Genomic DNA, 18,962 nt, shown 5'->3' on the forward strand with positions numbered 1-18,962 from the left:
TATATATATATATATATATATATATATATCTAGATATATACACACACAGAAAAAGAGAGAGAGAGAGAGACAGAGAGAGAGAGAGAGAGAGAGACAGAGAGAGAGACAGAGAGAGACAGAGAGAGACAGAGACAGAGAGAGAGAGAGTTAGGACAAATAAATATAATTTGTAGGAGAATCCACAATATTTAGGGAAATCCACTTAGTCAAGTAAGGAGTTTCTGACCCACCCTCTCCTTGTCCAGGAAGCAGGTCTGCAGTGACAGGCTCACTGCCAACCTTCTCTTATCCTTTTGCGTGATGCACATGGAGGTATATTTCAAATTTCAGACCCCTCCTTATGACCCGGCTCTTAGATGTTTTCCCTCCTTTTGAAATGATATGAGCTGGGACAAGAAAAATTACCTCCATTTCAAACTGTATTAAAAACTCACAATATTTATACTTCCCACCTGCAACTCTGACTCTCCCCTTGAACTCAGCAACCTTTAGCCCTCTGAGAGAATGCAGAGGAAGAAAGGCAGGTGAGCATAACACTGTGACACATCAGGGAGAAGTTGGGGGATGGAGCTCAAGACAGTAGGAAAGTAAGTCATGTTAATCCAGCACCTGGGAAGACTAGACCATAGACCAGAAGAATCCATGTAAAGAGGGGAATTCTGTTATATAATAGGCCAAACAGAATTTGAGGTTACAAAACCTGTGCCTCTTAGACCAGTTGGCACCTCCTTAACTATGTGAAGAAAAGGAAAATGCTCAGAGTTAGGTCTTTTGAGCAAACAGCATCAAATACTGGAAAGAGTAAAAGTTTCAGAGGCAGCAAGTGAGGTCTGCCAATCAGTTCTGTCACTTCTGTGCAGGTGGCTTTTCTTTGCTGACCTGTGTCCTCATGCAGGAGGAGAGAATTATGCTTTTTTACTTTGAAAGTTATAAAGAGAACTGAAGTGTTCAGCATGTGGTAGGAATTCAATGAATTGAAGTTATTTGTATCACCATCTCGTAGTCATCACCATCGTCATCATCATACCATCTTTGTCACCATCATCAGCATCATCATTATCACCATCACCATCACCATCATCGTCATCACCATCATCACCATCATCACCATCAACATTAGCATCATCATATCATCACTGTCACCACCACACCGTCATCATCAATACCACCACCATCCTCATCATCTTGTTAAATGCCTTGGGAAGAGAAAAACTAGAGCTCTGAGAACTAAAAGAGTCCTCAGAATCACCTCATTCAGCCACTAGGAGTTGATGTACATGGCCCAGAAGGAGGCGAGGCTCCAGGGATGCTCCAGATATGCCCCTTTGCATCACTGTGACCAAGTGTCTAGGTGTCCTCTGTGAGAGGCAAGGTCTCTTTGTGCTTTGATAGGAAGGTCAGCATGTTTCAGAATGCTCCATGTAGTTGACCCTGTCTAGGTCACTCACCTTTTCAGCTCATTTAATATTCATCCATTTATACCTCCCTTTCCTGGCATGAGGTCCTGTGTTTATAACCCTGAGGGTCCAGAGAGGGGCCCAACAGGAAGATATGGCCTATGTTCTATCCCTCTGCATCCCCACTTCTTCCTCAAAGCCTCCAGGACTTCAGAGACTGGCCTAGAAGGTTCTGAGGCAGTGAATGCAACAGGTGTTTTGGACCTGAGCACCCAAGAAACAAAAAATCAGAAACAAATATAATATCTGGTCAACATGAACACTTACCATCCTCATGTATTCTCATAATTGGTTTTACCTTTTCCGTCCCATTTGATTAAATGTTTGTTCAAGTTTCGTAAAGTTAATCAGTATCATATAGCTATGATTCTAGGCTGGAAATTATTACAGTTACAAAAACATAAAAATGATGACAATGATTATACACACATGATATTTTTCTGGTCTATGTTCTAACACAAAGCTAGATCACCAGCTCTTTTGCTTTTGAAATATTCATTACAGTGAACCCATTGTTAGCTTTTAGAAATTTCTTTCAAATACCCTTTAATTTTGTGAACTCTAAGCAGCTGAGACTGTCTTTTAGTTTCAAAGGAGTATACTTTCTATTGGCTTTTTGATATTAAAGGTATTTTTCATTTTTCCTTTAATAATTACCTTATCTGTGTGGCAGAAGAAATGAAAACTGAAAGCCTTATGTTCATGAAGTATTGATTCATGCCAAAACATGGGTGACCCAGAATGATGAATATTGCATGTTGCCACTTACATGAAATACTTAGGATAGGCAAATTCATTGGCATAGGACTAGAGTAGAGATTTCCAGGGGCTGGAGAGGAAAGGGATGGAGAGTTAGTGTTTAATGGGTACAAAGTTTTTGTTTGAGATGATGAAAAAGTTGTGGATATAGTGATGATGGCTACCTATTTTGAAAGTATTTAATGAATTAATTGAATACTTAAAAATGGTTAAATTGGTCAGTTTTATGTTATGTGCATTTTACTACAATAAAAATATTAAAATCAATCCCCGGCAAATCAGGCAAATGTGATGAAAAAAGAAAGGTCCACAAACAGGCTCCACTTCCCACTCAGAGCTGTGGACACTGAAGCAGGTGGACCCAGCAGGTGCAGGACCCCTGCCCAGCCTCTCCAGGCAGCCCACTCCCTCCTCCGAAGGTTCTCCATTATTTATTAGGGAAGCAATCTGGGCGGGACTTTGCTATTAGTTCTGAAAGGTCATCGCCACAAACACTGGAGCAAAGGGTGTTGAAGCGAATGCAAACACACCTTTTCAATTTCGGTGGAATTGATTAGATAACAATTGAAGGTGTCACAGGTCAGGAGACTGGAGCCACAGGTCAGCAGGGAAAAAGCAGCCAGGGTTGTGGTCTCAGGGATGTAGGCCAAGCCTGGGGTGTCTGCCCCTCTGTGCTCTTGCTCTTGTCTTCACAAATAAGGAAATGCCCATGCCTGCCCCAGTGGCTTTGAAAAGAGCTGTGCACATAGGTCAGGCCCCCCCCCAGAGTCTGTGCCGGCTAGAAATGATGCTCTGTTTGAAGTACATACACAAAGGCTCTCCAATATTATAAAGGTGGGAATAACACACGTGTTCAACAATCCTGCCTGAGACCTGGAGTTGCCAAAACCCTGTCAGAGGACCTGCTCACCAGCCTCCAGGCCCCAGGGCACCAGTGGGGCTCTTCCCACTGCTCCCAGCTGGTACTCTCCATCTCCACAGAGGAAGTGCTGGAATCAGTAAGTAAACCGTCAATGTGTCAACAAAAAATTCAGGAAAAAAAAGCAAACTCACAAACAGATAAATATATGATTATTTAAAAATGAAAATATACTCAGCTGCACATAGAATAAAATATGTACATATGCAAAGAATGGAATAACATTTTTTCCATTTAAAATTAGGAATGATTTTAAAAATATGACTGTTTAGGAGTTCCTACCAAGACCCTGTCCTCTGGTCAATGGTGCAAGTCTCAGAGCAGCTTTGCAAAGCATCTCTGCACAGTTGGGGACACCACATGTGGGCCCCATGCCCCCATCATCCAGTCGGGGGTGTTGACTGAACACAAGCAGCACCAAACTGCTCACCCCCATTTTATGAGCAGAGGCAGGATGCTGTGGAGTTCCCTGGCACGGATGGAGCCACAGGAACAGGGGAATAACAGACGGGGGACTGCAGGGTGCACACACTACACGTGGGAGATCACAGCACAGCAGTTTGGGAAGTAGCCCCTGCTCTATCTGGGGACAGTTAGCAACATGCTACACTCATGCAAGAAAGCAAGCCAGGGAGCATAACGTTATTACCTTCCCAAATTCAATCTGCTTTAACTTACAGAAGAAGGAAGTCATCTTTAGCAGCACATAGGAAAGTGTTCATAACAGATAACACCACACCTCCTAACAGCCCACGTAGGCCACCTTGCTACCACTGGGGGGTCTGGTGGTCTGGAATAACTGGTCTCCCCTCTTTCCTTTTCCTAAGGCCTCACAATGGAGCCCATGAATGTGCATCAGAACCTCCTTATTACAGAAGGAACACAGGGCAACTTTTGGAAAACCCAGATAACTGAGCTCAGGGAACTGAATTTGGAGCAAGATGTCTTGCCTGAATTTGAAGAGGAGTTTAAAAGTAAGCCTTACAGTTTATGACTTGAACCCAGCCCCTGGATGCATGTGATATGCCTCAGTAGAAGTCACCTGTCACCTGTGTTAATTTTGGAAGGAAAAACGGCCTGTCAGCTCTGGGTAGAAGGTTAGATGGTAAGCCCTGGTGTCCATCAGAGGTCATGTGCCTGGTGTTGGTTCTTGACAGGCCTTCTTACCAGGCTGATGAGAAGAGCACAGTTGTGCTGGCTACCATGGAAACAGACAGCATTGCATCTCATGCTAGTCTCGGCAGCCTCACTCTGTCTCCCTGTTGCACCCAGTCGGCCCTCATCTATGCTTTCTCAAAGTGAGTTCCAAGAGGAATTCCAACAGGTTGCTTCTGTGGACCTGACCCTTCCAGGTCCTTCTCTCCATGTTAAGATGCAAAACAATTCATCCATTAGTCATAACAAAACTCAGACTGCCAATACAAGCGCATTCAGGAGTGGAGACTTTAAAAATAAGAGCCCAGTCATGTTCTCTCTGTACCCTTGTGGAAATGCATAAATATGTTTATGTTAGAATGTTAAAGATTTAAATGATCTGTGTGCTAGACCCTGTCTTAGGCATCAAAAGAATCTCTGTGTGTGGAGTGCTCTGGGAAAGGGGCCCCATGTCGGCGAGGAGCCAGCTCTAACCAAGATTAATGGCCCCATCTCTCCCCATCAGGACTCGGCCAGCTATCGGTCCTTACTGAACACCTAGACAGCACGGGAGATAGAGCGGGGAGCCGACAGCGTCAAAGCTGAGAGCGCACCTCTGTTTTCTTTTTTGGCATTGTCAGTGTGTGTTGTCATGAGCTGACATTTCTTTATCAGGTTCCATGTCTGGGGCCTTTCATTTTACTCTCCTGTGTCTCCATCTTCTCATCTGCAAATAGATAGAGTCAGCCACATGGTATAGCTGGACTTGACACTGAATCTACACACAAGAAATTAAAGGTCAAATCAGTAAATTTTATGCTTTTCTGTGTTATTTATAGGATGTAACAGTATGCACTCATTATAATGATAAAAATAACAATGTTCATTCTGTAAAATTTGAAAACATTACACATATATATTTAAAATGTTTATATTTTACATCCTATCTAATAATAGACAAACATGGTAATTGACCGTACCTTTGCTATGCCTCCCACTGGCTAATCAGCGTGATATGCAAATTAACCGCCAACAAAGATGGCGGCTAATTTGCATACTGCAGGCAGAGCTGGACAGAGCCATCCTGCCTGCCCCGCTGCCATCTGGGCCTGCTATTTGCGACCCAGGGCGGTGGGGTGGGACAGCGCCATCCCGCCTGCCCTGCTGCCATCCGGGCCTGCTATCTGCGACCCGAGGCAGCGGGTGTCTGTGTGCAACCCGGCCTGGGGCGGCCAGGCGGTGCAGCAGCGATCAGCCAGCCAGCCCAGCCTCCATCCAGGCATCCTGTGTTTGACCCGACCCTGGGCGGCGCCCCAACCCCTGGATCGGCCCTGCCGTGTGTGTGACCCGGGGAGGCGGAGCAGGCACCGAGGGATCGGGCCTGCCATCTGCCACCCGGGGAGCGGGCCTAAGCCAGCAGGTGGTTATCTCCTGAGGGGTCCCAGACTGTGAGAGGGCACAAGTGAGGCTGAGGGACAACCCCCCAACTCCGCCTCCCCAGCCAGTGCACAAATTTTTGTGCACCGGGCCTCTAGTAATTATATAATATGTTATTATACATAATGTAGTTGTATAAATATATAATGTTATAGAGTAGAAGATATAAAAAGTATTTATATATCTTGCTTGTTCTGAAGTATTCTTCTGAAGGTCAGTTATAGAATAATAGATAATTATATTTTATTATATTTACTTTTCTAATAACTTTTAAAATTATACAGAATACATATTATATATTTTATATTGATTATGTGTTAATCATTTACACGATATACATATAATAAATGTGTATATATAAATTGGTATTATCTTGCATATAAAGATGAGAACTCTAGAAAGATACCATTAAAAGCATTGTGGATACTCTCAGGGACCATAAAATGTTTACTTCCTATAGGTTTAGGAATCTTCTACTCTTATGAAGCAGTAAGTACTTGCAAAAAAACATAATATTAAAGTGCTTAAAGTTGAATTCTTGATAGCAGAAAATCAGCACTACAAGTAAATTGATTATTAATCAGCAATGACCTTTACAGGCAGTAGTTATAATCACTTTGGAGGGACAGGGAAGAGGCATGAGGGGTGGAATGCTGTCTGAGTAAAATGGCAGAAAGACCCAAATGCATGGAGGACAACAAATGACCTTTATGTTCTTAATAAAATTGAAGGATGCACATTGACAAGCAGGGACAAAGGGCAACTTGAATGAAGTGGTGAAGCTTTAGGCATGTATTGTGGGGAATGTGCTGGAGGGTGGAGAAGACATAACAGAAAACACTGTACTCTAGGAGGGCACAGCTGCATCAGGGAACACTAACAATACAGTGAAGGGGAACAACAGAAATCTTTGACGGAGATCTCCAGAGATACCCTCTTTCCTGGAGGAGAAACCAGAAAATCTAAACATCACAGTAATGAAAACCTGGGTATCAGCAGAGTGAACAGGGAAGCATAGAGGACACCAGGGTTCAAAGTCAAGGCTCTGTTGAAGTGGCCAACCTCAAAGCTAAATCCACACTTTGTCATAGAACCAGAGGGGTCACAAGGAGTTGATAAATTGGATGTGGTGCTGGCACAGGTGTGGACAGGCAGGTTAGCAGAAAGAAGAGAAAGCCAGAAGCTGACCCTGGCATAGACAGTCTAGAACAAGCATGTCAAACTCAAAGGCTAACACGGGCCAAATCAATGAGGCATACAGCCCACAGGCCATGAGCTTGACATGCTTGGTCTAGAACTGTGGTTGGCAAACCGCAGCTCGCAAGCCACATGCGGCTCTTTGGCCCCTTGAGTGTGGCTCTTCCACAAAATACCATGTGCGGGCGCACACGTACAGTGCAATTGAAACTTCGTGGCCCATGTGCAGAAGTCGGTATTTTGTGGAAGAGCTGGTATTTTGTGGAAGAGTCACACTCAAGGGGCCAAAGAGCCGCATGTGGCTCGCTAGCCACGCTTTGCCGAGCTGCAGTTTGCTGACCACTGGTCTAGAAGATCTAAATTATATACATACAATTTTAAATAAATGATCTGGGGAAAGAATTTAGTAGATGATGAGATGGCAATTGGATTTTAAATGAGGAGGGAAAATCCAGTAGAATTTCAAAGGAATGAGATAAAAAGAAAATTTACATTAGTTCAGTATTTACTTCTAAGCTGGCATTTAATAGATGTAATCAAATTTGATCTTAACGAACACTCTGTGAAAAAAGTAGCATCAACTCCATATCATGTGATGAGAAAAGAAGACTCCAGAGGGACTGAGATATTCCCATCCTGCCGAGGTCAGAGGGAAGCATGGGTCTGGAATCCAGGCTGGACACCTGTCAGAGCCTGTGCTTCCCCAGTGTGGGCTGAGTAACAGAAAGGAGTTCTGAGATGAAGCAGGCAGAGGTCGAAGCTTGCTGGCCATATGAAACACACAGACCACAACACTGGAGCCAGATGGTTTGATTCCAATTGAGTCATGTGGACCCTCAAGGAAGGAAGATATGAGCTCCACCTAACTTCGCTAATAATCAAAATTACTTCCTAACAACAACCCACCCAATAAAACTCAATAAAACTAAATTGAACCCCTAATAAAATAGTCTAGAAGATGTAGTGAACATGGGTGTTGTGTAACTCAAGCTTTACTGAAAGTCATTAATCTTAACGTTTTTAAAGTGTAGAGTGCTTTAGGATTTTATGTGAACCCAGAGCTCCCTTGTTTATATAATAAGACTGGTGTAATTGACAGTAGAGGTGTCACACAGAAGTCCCTTCAGGGGTCAAGAGCTCATTTCCCCAGCTGTTGGGAATGAGGCCAGCAGACAGCCCTCAGTGATCAGCGGTCTAAAGGGACTGCCTCAGATGCAAAACACTGTCACACCCAAGTCACTCCTCCTTCCAGGGACAATTGTCCCCTCACCCAAGCCGAGAAGACTCTCAGGAAACAACTCACTTAAGAGTTGGCCAAGGGCTCAGCCAAAACCTTTTAGACAGTCCAGCCTCTTCTTTGCCCAATCCTACTTCTCCTTCACCTTCCACAGGTGCCAACCCAAGATCACCCCTAACAAAGAGCCTGAACTCAATCTCTGTCACAACCTGTAACAATTAGGGTAACCTGACCTACAGCAAGTAGGAACTGAGATGTCCAAGTTTTTTGTTCTACATTTCTCATGCTACCTCTTTGCATACTTATCATTGTAAAAATAGTCTCAGAAACTATATATATATATATATATATATATATATATATATATATATAGTATCCAATATTCATGTAAAGTATCCATTACATGAATATTGCATATATATGTTATTTTGTTGATGAAATGATACATAACTTCTTACCAACATGTGGATGCTTTGGATGTAGATAACCAGCAAGTAGGAGGAAGATCTAAATAAATTTATTCACCTCCAAAGCACTCAATGGGACTTCCAAATGGAACACACCAGGTACTTTATCAGCTGAGTTATTTCATCCAGTTTACACCTGCTTCTATTTTTTTACTTATTTCTGTACATTTCTTGTTGTTGTTGTTTTCAGACTGTTGTAAAAGAAGCAAAAATAATAAAGCCTAGGTGGAGATGTTAGGGCTGTTTTCCTTCTGTGACACTTTCTCTTTTATTGAGTGTTGGTTCCTGTCACACATTTCTTGGACAATCTTCTGTTGGCTCATTTGTTCATGAAATGTCCGCAGATGATCTAGTCACTAGATTCTAGTGAATGCATTATGCCCAACATACAACCATCTCAGACCCAACACCCACCACACGTCCATCTCAGATCCCGTACCCAACCCATATCCATCTCAGACTCTCTACCCAACAACATATGTTCACCTCAGATCCTGCAACTTGCTCATATTATCCATGGTTTTTAAAAGAATAGAAAAATTACTGAGGCAGTTACTGTGCCCTGGGTGCCCTCTTCTTGTGTTATTGTCTATTCTTCCTGAGGCAACCACCAGTGTGCATGCAGTGTTAATCACTGTGTGTGTTTGGAGCTTCTGCTCCCTCTCTATTCATCCATAAGCCATATAGAGTGTTATTTTACACATTACATGTTATGTAAATGGCACGGCACTGCAGCTATCCTTCCACAACTGGCTTTGAGTCATTCTTTATTACATTTTAAGATTTCAATGCTTTAGACTTTTTCTGTAAAGGTCCGGATAATCACTGATTGAGCCTTTGTGGGCAAACTACTCAAATGTGTCCTGTACATGAAAGTGGCCATTGACAATGCGTAAACTAATGGGTTTGGCTGTGTCCCAATCAAACTTAATTTACAAAGACAGGCAGCCAGCCAGATTTGGTTTGCAGGCTCCAATTTGCAGATCCCTGTCTCAGACAAAGTCTACTGTAAAGTATCCATTACATGAATATTGCATACTTTATTTATCTACTCTCCCTTCACTAGGGATTGCCATTGTTTCCAATTTTTCTCCATCTCAAACAAGATTGAAATAAACATTCCTAGGATACATAGCTAGAAATAGACCCTCCATGGGACATCCTCAGCGTCACCATATTTACTTTTGAAGTTATTTTAACAACGTACACTCCTGCCAACAGCATATGAGATGCCCAGACTATCTACATTCTCAACAATACTTCCTAGATCAGATTGTAAACAATTTTGCCAAATCGACAAGTATGATCTATCATAATTACCATTTCTCAGACCCTTTTTCAGTGTTCTCTTCTATAAATGGTATATCTATCCCTGTTTTTTTCTTCTATCTTTTGTTTTCCTTTGTATATTCTTGTGAGATTATCTATATTGAAAGGCTTGTCTATAATTCATGAAACCAATCTTTTATCACTTGTGTAATTGCAGTATAAGTCTATGATCTCTCTCATCACTTCATTGTGGTGCTTTTTGTTGGCCAAAGTCTTTCAGTTTAATGGAATGAAAGTTTTTTTTTTCTTTACTGATTTACTTTCTTCTTGCTTTTGATTCTTTCTTTAAAAAATAATTTCTTACTTTCCAAATCATAAGGGCAACTACCCACATAATCTGAAAAATGCTTTAAGATGTTGCTTTTCACATTGAGATTTTGTAGTATGGTTTCATGTACAGTATAAGGTAGGAATCGAATTACATTACACATGAATAATCAACTTTTTAAACATAATGACCCATCCATATTTGCTCTATATTTGCTCTTTCATTCTTGGTTTTTATGTAATGTGTCCATACATCAACTGGAGGATTTTGTAGATTAGTCTCCCAAAAAGAAATGATGTGGAGCTCTGAATTGCAATTGCATTCAATCCATACAGTGACTGGGAAGACAGTAATCTTTGCCATAACAAGTATTCTCTCCAGAAAGTGTGTTTTCCACATGCTCAGGGCTTCCTTTGTGTAACGCATGGTAAACATGGCCACAGCATTTTTACCACTTCTCCTATTGAGAAGTGGACTACCATTCTGTTCCTCTTGACTCTGAGCTGTGTTAGTGACTTGCTGGGCCAACAGGATGTGTTGGAAGTGGAGTGGCCTGCTTGTCCTGATTGCCTGGAACTGTCAAAGTGTTATCACTGAAATCAGCATCCTGGGCAACCTCTTGGTCCTGTGCTTGTTGAGATCTATCAGCCCAGGGTTTCCAAGACCAGGTCATAAGATTCCTGGTGATAAGGAAACTCCAGTAATAAGTTTTTGTAGTCAATGCAGGCTGCAGACATTGATAACACTCGTGGTGATGAGGGATTTCTACTCCCTGAGCTCCCCCTCAGTGGCACAGACCTGGACACTGTCACGCACATCAGACAAAACAGAAGCATGACACAGTCTGTGTGGAATTTAGAGGTACTGATTTTTATAAATTGAATCATAATTTAATCCCAAGTATAGCATTGCTGTTTATAGAAATTCTACATTTTATGTATTGACAAGACAAAAGAAATCTCTAAAAAAAAATAAACTGAATAGCCACTTCCAACGAATCTAGCCTTTTCTTTTCTTTTTAATATATTTTTACTTATTTCAGAGAGAAAGGGCGAGGGAGATAGAGAGAGAAATATCAATGATGAGAGAGAATCATTGATTGGCTGCTTCCTGCACAGTCCCTACTAGGGATCTAGCCTGCAACCTGGGCATGTGCCCTTGACTGGAATCAATCCCAGGGCCCTTCAGTCTGCAGACTGACACTCTATCTATTGAGCTAAACCAGCTAGGGCAGAAATCTTTTCAATAATTAAAAAAACACACATCTCAAATGGGCACAAGATTGTGCCAATTTGCTGTTTAATAATAATAAAAAAATCTTACTCCTCAAAAGTCTTTAAGTTTAACCTACATTAGATTTTCCTAAAGTGTTTTACTTCTTAGAATACTGGATACACTTAAGAAGAAGGATACATTTCTGTAATCATTGCAAAATACAGAGGTTGGCTATATAAAACACCAACCAGGAAGTAACATCAAATTAGTGTGGCTAAATTTTATATTTTTATAATTTAAAATGTAATAACCGTGGGAACACAATAAAGAATAGTAATAAAGGCGTTAAGGAGGCACATTATCCTAAATGGGAAATAAATTGCGCTGGAAGACAAGGCTGATGTGGTCTGGGGCTTGGTCTGTCGTCTTTACAGCTGCACCCCAGGACCCAGACATGCTTGGCACATGATCGGTGCTCAATAATTCCTTGTTGAATATTTTTAATAACTGGTACTCATTCCTACTAAATGTGTTATCACTTGACTAATGCAATGTTCTAAGAAACAAATACACTCAAAAAACGTTTGCGGACTCTCTTCAGGGATCCATGTCGGGGAACACAGCCTAGGCCACTCTACCCACTAATGAGAGCATTTTGTCAACTGACTATTTAATTTTTATGGGATCCTGTCCAATGTAAACTGACTACTGTGGAATTTCCTTTCTAACTAAACGTGCCGCAGCAAGTTTCCATTATTCTCTAGGTTTGCTCACTGGCATTTGCCAGGTGAAGGAAGCAGCAGAGGGGGGCTCAGAGGAGAAGTGGCCATGTTTCCTGTGGACACTCTTTGATGGCTGGGGAGTCCCACTGGTGAGATTCCTTGCATGAGCTCTCCCCCAGGATAGACACTGCCTCACTCAAGAGGAAAACAAGAGGCTAGTTTCTCCTTTCAATATTGGACTGGTAAGAAATCGAGGTTAAGGAAAAAAAACTCTCTCTTTTTAAATTTAATAAGAAATTCAGGCAGGAAGCAAAGCAGTTGTTCAATAGGCAAATGAAATAGCTGAGGTATGGCTCAGCTGGTCAGTTTGATTGTCTCCAGGCTGCATTGATGGGGTCCCTGGGGGTTGTCTAGTCAACCCCCTTTCAGTAGTGATGAGATCGTGAAACCTGTGTCCTGGAGTTCAGACATGAGGGTATGGAAGCCTTCCATGGAGACAAGTCACATCATTTGGTGGATGGAGGACACCCCCGCCAAACCCGGGGGCTCCAGAGGTGATGCACCTGCTTATTTCATTCACCATTTCTAACCAGAGCTTATTTTCAGAACACTGAAACCAGAAAGTTTGTGGCCGAATGAAAAATATACACATACACCATACACACACGTGCACACACATGCACATCACATAATCACATGCACATCACACAGTCACATACACACAATACATATACTGTTATGACTTGTTATCCAAGACACTCCACTGTGAACTGAACTCATCGATACTGTGTCTCTAGGCTGCTCAAACGGCATTATTTTTCTCAGCACCATTCTCCAAATATCCTTTCTTTCTGCAAACCCCTGAAACAATTAGGTTTAAAATGTCCTCTTAAAATTATGTTCAAGAGGTACTTTTCTCTATCCATGAAAAGACATATTATCACTGTATAAAAATGTTTTATGAATTATGCTGCATTTTGGTCATCCTTCATTATTTTTTGAATTCTAGCAATCATAGTGTTGGCTGTCCAATTCTTTCCTCAGATACTGAGCCCACCCAGAAAATGTGCTGGGGCTCCACTCCCAAAGTTATGGGCCCAGCAAGAAGAGTTACAGACAGAGCAACTCTGTGTCTCATCCTCCTTCTCCCCATGGCCTATCAGGTCTGGGCTATACATAGCCCTCAAGAGGCTGATATGCGGAGTCCCTGGTCATGGGCTCCATAGCCTCTCCCCCTGTCTTTTTTCATTTTATTTGGAAAGTTCCAAGAGCAGTGCTTCCTTCCACAGTTCAAGAGTTCAGCTGCCCTACTGCAGTGTCCGGACCTTTCCCAGAACAGAGGGTCTGAGCAGTGTCTCCAACAGTCCTGGAGAGAACTCTGTCCTCATGGCCCCTGCAAGCTCCTGACTGTTCAGATGGGAGCCAGAAGAGCCAACTTGCTGGGCAGGTGGTCACGGGAGTTCACAGTAAGTTACCTGACCCTCCGACAGCATCCTGGTCTTCTCTCTGGGAGTTCAGAGACATTGCCTTCTTCCCTTAGCTATCATTCTCCCAGCTCCGCACAGGAAATAAGAGGTGTTTATTTGCAGTTTTGAATAAAACATTGTTCTATAGAATAAGTTAAACTTTATCATCATGTTGTTGTGCTTGCATTTTGTGATTTTAAAAAACGGTGTGTCAAAAGGAGGAAATGCCCTAAGAGCTATACTAAGAGCCAGGTATGGAGTGTGATTGACCTGTGACTGGAAGGGACTAGCCTGGCTGCCCTTTAATCTCCCCCGGACCCATATGAGAAGGCATAGGTCCATCAGGGGCCCTTGATGGGCATGAAGCCAGGAGATCTCAGAAGCAGCCATTTCTTTTCAATGGTGAGGACACTCCTAATACACCAGCGACACCTCCCAGGTCTGAGAGAAGAGCAGGTAAATATTCGGAATTTACAAGAATACCTGGCCACCGTTCACCCCTGAGCACCTCCGTGGCCTGACCTGTCCTTGTGGTTCTGGGAAGGAAAAGTCATTGCTGCTGTCCTTCCTGTCTTCTCAGCTCAACTGCCATGGCTCCTAGGGGAGCCCTTTCTCCTCCAACCTGGTCACCCTCAGTCATTCCCTTTAAGACGCTGTATTAGAAACTGTTGGGTGTTGTCTACATTCTTGTACAGACTGAGGAGGCATGTGTGTGTGTGTGTGTGTGTGTGTGTGTGTGTGTGCATGCGAGCACACATAAAAGCCAGGTGTGGAGTGCGACTGACCTGTGACCGGAAGGGACTAAGCTTGGCTGCCCTTTAATCTTCCCCTGGACCCAGATGAGAAGGCATTTGTGTGTGTGAGTGTGAGAGCATGTTTGACTGTGTGAGTGAGTATGTGAAAGTATGTGAGTGTGTGAGTGAGTGTGCCAATATGTGAGTGTGTATGAGAGTGTGTATGTGAGTGAGAAAAGTAAGTGACCTATCAGAGAAAAGAGAGTGGGTCTCGTCTGCACTGCACCCTGAGGGTGCCTTGTGGCCTAGACGTGCTGGCTCTGGTGTGCAGTGCGTGCATAAGGCATGGGGGAAGATAAAAGGGGGGTGGAGGATGCCTTCTGCATAGAGAATTCATCGTGGCCTGCCTGCCCATGAGTGATCTGATCTCTGAAAATAATAGCCTTTGCCTTTATTCTTTTGCAGACAGCTCATCCTTCTCACGGGTCTATGCATAAATATTTATCTTGCATTAAACTCATTCAATTTCACAAGTTAAACCAGTCATTCTGTAGCAAAAATGGTGGCGTGCATTAAAATGGACACATTCATTTCCATCCATCTTCATTCACAGGCCTTTTAAAGTGCTTTAGAGGCAATGGTTACTCCTCTGAACAGGATGAAATACAGAAGAAAGGATTTGTACCATGAACTCCACGGAAGGTCTGCCAGAAGAAGTTCCTTCACTTACAAGGTTCTTTAGTGAAGGCTGCCAACAGGTTGCTGACTCTTATTATATATTCCAACTAGATCTTTTGTAAAACTTAAAAAAATTCTGTCCAAAGGAGTAAATGCCCTGAGAGCTACAATAAAGGCCAGGTACAGAGCGCCACTGACCTATGACCTGCAGAGATGAAGCCTGGCTCCTCGTGAGTGTCGGCGTTAATTTTCAACTAGACCCAGACTCAGAAAGCACACACCCACCAAGCAGGCCTTGACATGTTCAGAAGAATTCTTAAAGATCTAAAAGGTGTGAGAGGGAGACTCAAATAGTGATGGAACCATGATTCTAGCTTTTGTCTTCATGGTAGACAGAGAGGTAGCACATGTCAAGAGCAGACAATATCACGATGGCACCCAAGGACCTGCTAGGAGGAAGTGATAGCAGAAGATCACGCTCATTCTGCAGAGGAACTGGGCCCTTTCTGCGTCCCCTCCAGGTTAGCCCCAACCTGCCAGGCTGATCAGAAGCTCATACCTCGCCCTCTTGGTGTCCCCACATTGTCAGGAGACACCAGGCACTGTCCTGAGCTTGCTTCGCCCAGTTAGGAGGGAAGCCCATAGGGAACTTTGCTGTGTTCCCTTAGAATCAGAGTTGTTAACATTTCAGCCCCGTCGCTGAAACACTGGGTGTCACCCTGGAGCAGGAGCTGCACATCAGGCAGCTCTGCTCTGACTGCACTGTCACTGGCCTCATTGCAGAGACCTGGCTGCATGGAAGGAGACTGATGCCCCGGGTCAGCGAGGGGCCAGGCGCTGGACCCAGACGGCTGGGCCAGAGGGCACCCCTGCTTCCTTCGGCAGGTTTAAAGCCCACAGCATCTCTGGAGTGGATAATGTGCACTGGAACCTTCGCTTGGTGCAGTGGGGCAGCAACAAGACATAAAGCAAAGCCCGTGGCCTTTACTAGTTCACAAAGGAGGCAGAATGTTGGTGGTATTGGCGTGCAGTGGGAGCATCACAAATTTACTTCTCTGGAGACAATGAAGAGTTGATATGATCCGGTGCAAATGCATGTGCCCCTGAGTCTAGAGAGTTGGAATACAAGCCCAAGTTGCCCCACTCAGGAAGTGGGGTGGACATGCAATGCAGGACAACAGACATCAGCAGACCCTGAAGAAAGGAGATTGGTGCCAGTGAGCAGTGGGAAATGTATGTGGGCAAAAGCAGGCAGGGAGAGGAGGCTCTAAACGCCAGAATAAATGTTTCTTCAATTTAGCAGGGGCCCCTGAAGGGCCTTGAATAGGATAGTTCCATTGGGAAGAAGCAACTCAGGATGACCTGGGGTGGCCATGGAGAGCTCTGTGGGGGTCAGCGCTCAGGGCACCCACTCGAGAGGATGCCTCACTGGTCACTGGACAGGCGAGCATTCCTCCATCATCTCACTTAGCCTTATATTAGTGTGACTTTGGCCCAAGGTTCATCCTCCTAAGAATCTAAAGTGAAATGTACAACCTTTGAGTGAAACCTACCTATCCGCAGGCCCAGTAATAAAGATCCCAACCTGATCCTACTCAAAAAACAAAATTAAAAAATAAAGCTTGAACCACATTTTTGCTTTGTTGGACCTAAATTGGTGAAAGTTTTCATCAGAAGTGAATTTCCTATCAAATTTCAACTTTTCAAATTTCCTGTTAGGACACAGTGCTCTCTCGAAAACAGGGACCCAGCTTTCACACACTTGCCCATGTAGGAACGCATAACGCCAGTCTGTGTTCCAGGGACACCAATATGTTGCGGAGTCTCAGGGTCTGTGTGTGACAGGAAACACCCCATCTCAGGTTCTGAAACTGGACTTCGAGTCTTCAGCACATTTCAGCCCAGGCACAGTCTCTTCCCAGAATTTGGAATCAGAGAATAGTACCCGAGAGAAGACCATCTGGGTGAAAACCGTGTTTAAGCATTTATTGAAAATGCGTTTGATGGCACCTTGATTTGGGGGCATTCCATTTCCTTTAAACCTCCAGAGCAGAATCTCTTTGAAATGTGTGGGTATAACTTCCAGGGTTTGGATCTCACAGCCGATTTACATCCATTAGAATGTTCCTCTCCCTCAAATGCACCTGGAAATGATAAAAAACAACAGCCAGCTGCCTAGGTTGAGTAATGTTGGCCAAGTTTTCCAAGATGTTTACAGTTTAGCGGCAGTGCAGCTTCGCAGAGGGTGTGTTGTCAGCGCCGAGAGCTTGGGATTAGGTATGGGATTCTGCTCCCGGGGCCAGACTCGCAGCTTGAGTGTCCCGGAGACCACAATTAAAATGCACACGTTTGCCAGCAGTTGCTCCTACTGCTACTTTGAAGCACATCAACCAAACATTCTAGAAACAAAGGGGACTCACACAGCCTCCCAGGAATCCTCTGTGCACTCAGGAAATGCACATCAAAGAGGACGGGTGGGATCTTCCTGCATCTTGAGTGAGTGGAAATCTTTTCATTTGAAGACCTCAGATACTTTTATAAATGTAGAGCCGTCTGTTTGTCATATGAAACGTGCAGCAGTGCCTCTTTGGAGAAACGAATATCTGAGCCACAATTGACTAGATGTAGGCCTGCAGGGACACAGCAATGAGCCTGGAAATGGATACTGGCAGGAACCATGGAGCCACGGGCTTTGTGTAACGAGTATGTGCATGCATGTGAGGTCTGTGTGCTTGTGTGTATGCATGCATGACATGTGTGCCTATGTGAGTGTGTATGGGTGTACACATACAGTGTGTGTGCATATGTGATGTATATATGTGGGCTCATGTGAGTGTGTGCTTGTGTGTGTTCATGGGTGTACATATACCCTGTGTGTGTGTCTGTGCCTGTGAGTTGGTGTCCCTGTGTTGGGGCAGGAGGGCTGGCACAGAACTACCCTCAGGGTATCTACTGGCACCACATTATAAGGGGTTCTCTCTTTTTAAAAAAAATGTATTTTATTGAAATTTTACAGAGAGAAAGGGAGAGGGATAAAGAGTTAGAAACATCGATGAGAGAGAATCATCAATCAGCTGCCTCCTGCACACCCCCTACTGGGGATGTGCCCACAACCAAGGTATATGCCCGTGACCGGAATTGAACCTGGGACCCTTCAGTCCGCAGGCTGACGCTCTATCCACTGAGCCAAACTGGTTAGGGCAAGGGGTTCTCTTATAGGAAGTGAGTCTGGTGCAGGTTAGGAGAAGGTGACACCTTCATCCCAGCAGGCAAATGTATACTTTTGTCCTTTTTCTGACCTGCTTCACCCGGCTGTGATGAGCAGACATCCAATGTCCAGTCCTGACCTTGCAGATGGACTTTTGCTGCCAGCAGAGAGGGTTGGGTGATTCTCTAATACCAGGACAAGGGAAAAGAGAGAGGTGGTGACAAGAAGGGCCCAATTCTATTGTGCCAGCTGTACCCAAAATACGGCAGTCAAGTATCCGGTGCACAATCTAACCGAAGCCCAGCCACCCTCACGGAGCAGACTGAATTTTGATTAAATTATCTTTATAAGGTGGCTGCTCCCGAGGCACAGGAACCCTGTGGTCTGGCCAGGCCTCTATTGGGGACTTTGGGGTAACTATGCAGCTTGTCTTCCCACTGACAGCAGAATTCAGGGTTGTTGAAACCCAGCATAGGTTTGGCATCCTCTGTGCTAGGCAAGTGGATCAATTTGCCTCAGCTAAACAAACACATGGCCAAAACAGGGCAAGAAGGTCTCAGAGGGAACACGGCCCTCCTTGCCAAGTCAGGAAAGACTCCTCGGCAACTCGTTACCCCTGAGTCTGAGATCCTAACTTGGCTCAATCAACTCTGAGATCAGAATGAATTTTAGCCTCTGGAGGGCAGCAGCTAATGTTTACAATGTGGCCAAAATAGTGGAGAATGTGTTCAGATG

The sequence above is a fragment of the Myotis lucifugus genome, unplaced genomic scaffold (assembly GCF_000147115.1).
Source record: "Myotis lucifugus unplaced genomic scaffold, Myoluc2.0 scaffold_0, whole genome shotgun sequence".
Taxonomy (NCBI): domain Eukaryota; kingdom Metazoa; phylum Chordata; class Mammalia; order Chiroptera; family Vespertilionidae; genus Myotis; species Myotis lucifugus.